This window comes from Nelumbo nucifera, chromosome 7, assembly GCF_055504915.1.
Source record: "Nelumbo nucifera cultivar China Antique chromosome 7, China Antique-T2T, whole genome shotgun sequence".
Classification (NCBI taxonomy): Eukaryota; Viridiplantae; Streptophyta; class Magnoliopsida; order Proteales; family Nelumbonaceae; genus Nelumbo; species Nelumbo nucifera.
In genome coordinates this window covers 48,661,243-48,666,628 of record NC_142655.1, presented here as the reverse complement: position 1 = coordinate 48,666,628, position 5,386 = coordinate 48,661,243, and positions in this window count along the sequence as shown.

The following is a 5,386-nucleotide window of genomic DNA, read 5'->3' as shown; positions in this document are numbered from 1 at the left end:
TATAAGAAAATAATTAAGATAATCTCTTCATCTTAATCTTATCTAACCATTAATCTGATCTTAATCTATTGAGATGAGGAAAATTGATATGGTCATGCAATACCTATTACAATATTCCTTAACACTTGCATGTCGTCAAACACCTAATGGAGTGGAAAGGAGCAAAGACTAGTGTTGGACAAGATACAAAAGTGAAGGGTCTCGAAGATGACTCTTGAAGGCTTATCATTGATGGTGGTTGATGAAGGTTGCGTTGTTGGTTAAGACAATAATTGGATTTGGCAATGAAAAGAAAGAGATAGGAATAATGGTGCAGTTGATGGTCACTAGTATTGATGGTGATGAGGTTGGAAGAGTCATTATGGACTTAGTTGGTACTACAAAATTAAATTTCAATATTGTTTGTGTTATGAAACAAATAATTTAGAGGTGGTTCAACATCCAATGATGGAGATGGAAGTGGTAACCTTCTAGTATGTTGGGTTTTCCCTTCTCATATGAAGGATGAGATAGCTATTCTCAACCTCCCAAGATGGCGGCTTCATAGCCTTGTGGATCCATGGCTTTGCAACCTCATAAGATGGTAACCTCTGTAGCTCCTCAGATGATGGTTGTGCCAACTCCATCTCATCGTCCCTTAGACCTCAACTTTGCATGGCATCCAGTATTGTAGCTTTTCCTTTGTCTTCACAAGCTAGCCTTACCCCCAAACCTCATTATCTTCTTTGGGCCTCGCTAATGGTGGCTCCTCAACCTCACACCTTTTGGTATTCCACAAGGTTGTAACCTTGGTTTATAAAGACCTCGTTACTCTATGACAAGATGATTAATTATTTTAGGTATTTTCAATGGTTTAAGAATTGGAAGATGGACCATAACCCTCTATTTATTTAAGTTTCTCATTTTTTACAACATATTGTATCAACTATTTAGTTTTTGAAACCCCACCAAGGTTATCCTTTACAATACAAAAGAAGAACTCATCTTTCGCTATGTTATACTCTTATAGAGATTAGAGAAGTTGTAATCCCACTATTGAAAAAGATAGTGGAAGTTTCTAGTATCCCATGGTTTTTGTCTTCAAGCCTAGAAGGGTTTTTCCCATTAAAAGTTCTCTTGTGTGCTTTTTTCTTGTTCTTATTTTTGCTCAATTGTCTTCTCCATCTCGTTCATTTTCTATACATCTAGAACCACATGCTCCCCTACTCAACAATGGTATTAGAGCCCAAGTTCACTATTGTGTTATTTCTATTAACTTCTAGTGACATGGAAGAAAAACTCCTATACTACTGGAAAATTAATTTGTAGAGGCGTCCATAACTGCCTCTAAAATCATACAATGTGCATTTAAAACAAATAGGAGGCAGCCAGGTGAGTGCCTCTAAAATCCCTACCGCTAAATGTTTTAGAGGCGCTTGGTTGAGAATTAAAGGCGGATTATATAAATTTGACTTTTAGAGGCACATACAACTGTCTCTATTGCATCGATGCTAAAAGTCTTGTATAAAGGCAGTTACAAGTACCACTGAAAGTCTAATTTAGAGGCGTGCTTTTGAATGCCTTTAAATGATTTTACAGCGATTTTATGTGCCCCTAAAAGTCTTGTATAAAGGTAGTTACAAGTGCCTCTGAAAGTCTAATTTAGAGATGCATTTGAATGCCTTTAAATAATTTTGTAGTGATTTTATGTGCTTCTAAAAGAAATCTAAAAAGAGGAAAAATCTCAATTGAAATGTTTTAATGACGTTTTTGGTTGCCTCTAAAGATATATTCTTTAATATTTAGAGGCACTTTTGCCGCCTTTAAAAATGTTCAATTTTTTTTTTAAAAGTGCAATTTGTGAATATTGTTTCATAAATATTCCAAGTGATACACTTATACAAAAATATATTCTTCAATCAAAACATAAAACCTGTATGAAAATATATACTTCATCCAAAAAAAAAAATACAACTTATCAATAAATTGTGGATATTGTTATGTAAATATTCTAATTGACTTCCATCATCACTTTAAGAACAAAAAGAAACAAAAAATCATGACATTCAGCTCTCATTATCTTCCTTCTTCCTTTTCAATAGATGACTTCATTTTTGACAACCTACAAATCAAATATAGAGTCCAAAAGAAAATCCTTCTAACATATAAAGAAAAAAATGCTCTTTGTAGTCCTTATCCAATTCTCTCTTCCTCTACAATCTGTAAAGAAAATCAACAAAAAGAAAAAAGACAAATTAAATAAATAGGTATAAATTTTGTAAATAAATAGCTTTTGACTATCTAATCACATATAGAAACAAATATGAAATAAAAATAATTATATGTAAGTTTGTAATATTATCAAAACCAAAGGCCATGCAGTTGTAGCTCTGACAGATGTACCAACTGTCTTATAATGTCCATGGGGCCTTATTAAATGATCTTTATGCATTATTAGTCCCCCAACATATACCTCCCAAAAATCTTGACCCAATTCAATATCTCCTACTTTTTTTACATGGGTCTTTGCTTACAACAACTTCTTTGGCCACAATTTCTTGCTTCCTTAAACTCTTCAAGAAATCCTTAATCATATCCTACAATTTTTTTATCAAATTGAAGACATCAAAACAACATAAGAAAATAAATATTTCAAAGAGATTCTTGATAGACTTAAAAGTCATTGTTAAGTTATCGTTAATATTTTTTCTTGTAGTAGATTATTAATTAGTTGGTTGAAGTTGACAATGGATTTTGAACCTATTTTAGATTCTTGATTGAAGGTTAGTTCAAAATCAATTCAAGAAAGCTAATGAAAGAAGAGAGAGAGCCTTTTTGGCTTTCTCCTTTTTTACTGAATTGAAAACGTTTTTGAATTTTTGAAAATCAAATCAAAATTATCAAATTTAATTCCTTTTCACTAATAGAATGGCAAGAAAATACATCCCAATCAAATAGTTTCACTGAAGAGCAAGAAGGTAGTTAATATTTTACTAAACTTGATTTTTTTAGTTACAACTTAGAACTTGATCCTAGATTGCAAAAAGGTAGTTAAATTATTGAATAATGAAAGGGTTCTGAAACCAACCATATATCTAAGATTGCCTATAGAACTTGCCATGTCATAACCTTTTTCTAGTTTCTTTGTGTTTCTTCTCCTTACATTTAACTTATTTTCAATCTTACCAGTTTAAACATGACAATCTAGGATTGATATCTTAGCTCAAATTCAACCCATTGGTTCGAACTTAAAAGATGCATTTCAGAAAAAAAATACCTTTAATTAGAGCAAAATAACAAAACAGATTGAACGATAACCACTTCTCTAATTTGTTTCATACAAAAGTGACAATTTTTCAGATTTCCAACTGTCACCTAGATCTTGAAGATTCAATTTGAGTGGTTTATTACTTTATAAACATGTGGTATGGAGTTTATTCTAGAGAAATGATCTGCAAAACTAAAAAAAAATGCTCTAAAAATTGAAATTCTCATTGGTAAATGCTCTGCAAACAAAGCATTTCAATTGTCACTTATTCTGGCATTCCAATTCAATCAAACCAAGCAAGGTAGTATGAATTCAGTTGATACATCTTATACTACTAAACTGAAGGGAGGGAGGGCCGAAAGAGGATTGCTTAAGTAGAACGCCTTTTAATGGAGGAAAGAATAAAAAAGAGAGCATGAGATTATTGACTTGACTGATCATTTCATTTTAGTTTTAGTACATTGTCTTCCTTTGAATCTACATTGACAATTATTTCCTTCTAGCAACCATATGGTCAATACTGTCCTCCAAATGGCCTAAGCAAAAATTTTCACTTTTGATGGTGTTGCTCTCAATATACTCTTCATCAAGTTCAATATCAACTTGATGATTCTCTTCATTCTCAAGTAAAATTGTTGTACTATCTACACTTGGCCTATCCTAACTAGTATCATCATCCACGCTTTGATCAGAACATGATATGCTTTGTAAATTTGCTTCAATATCATCTTCTAAGCCATCTTCATATATCTCTCTTGTTTTTTTTCTTCACAACAACATGCCAATCAATATCCATAGGATCTATCACATAAAACACTTGCTTGAGATGCTAAAACAAATGGTTCATCATGCAAGTTTCGTCTAGTATGACATAATTGTGTAAAATTGACAAGTGTAAATCCAAATTCATCATTCTTGATTCCTCTACCATAGTTTAGAACATCAGCCTAAACACTTAAAAAAAACTTGTGGTTCCTATGATAATCCAACTTAATGATATAAGTTAGCACACCATAGTAACTTATATCTCTTGTAATGGGATTCTAATCATTGGCACTTGCAAAGCTTGATGTTTTTGCATTAACAATAATCCTCTCATGTTGAGTTTTCCTTCTACCATCACATTTCTTGGTATGAAATTTAGTCATATTCATTATAAACCACTAAAATCTTCTAGTAATATTGTTAGGACCAATGGCCAACCATCTAATATCACTTAATACTTGTCCGCACCTTGTCTCCTGCATATCCATGACATAATAAATAAACTAAGAGTTAGTTATGAAAAAATTGATCAATAAACTAAATGTACACATGATACTACATCGTAATAATAATTTCTTACATGGTTGTGAAATAATTCGTAAAACTTCTCACTATGAATCCGTTCTATATCTCTTACTCATCTACGATGGACACTTAGATTAAGAGTGTTCATGTACTCTCTACATGTGATTTAATCTATGTTAGATTCAAAAAATTGCATTCTATTTAATTTAATAAAACAATTAGTTCTTACTCTTGGAAGGGGATGAGTTCATCACAATTGAAAAGCACATATCAGTATGTTTGTGTCCTTAATTTATTGTCAAGGACAAATGATTCACACTTTCCAAATGCACGTTTTACATGTCGAAAAATAGAAATTTTTTTTTTCTATAGAAATATTATTGTGATCATCATTCATGATCTTGTCTCCACTCCATGTAAGTACCTTGAACAAAATATTAAACATTCTTCTACAAGATACCCTTCTGCAATCGAGCCTTCAGGTCGATTTCTATTACGCACATATGACTTTAATGTAGATAAATACTTATATCCACATGAAATTGGATAAATATGGATTAAGCTTTAATTATTAGTATAAGCATATAATCAAATCAAACTTTCTAATTACTATCACATACATCTCAATAGGGTACATCCAACGATATTGTACGGGTCCACATATCATGGCTTCACCTACTAAATGGATCGGCAAATGCACCATAATGTCAAAAAATGATGGTGGAAAGGTTATTTCCAAGTTGTAAAGAATTAATGCAATTCAAGATTCCAACATTTGAAAACAATGTATTTGAACAACATTAGAACATAATTCCCTAAATGATGAGTTTAATTCAGTCAAAATTGAGA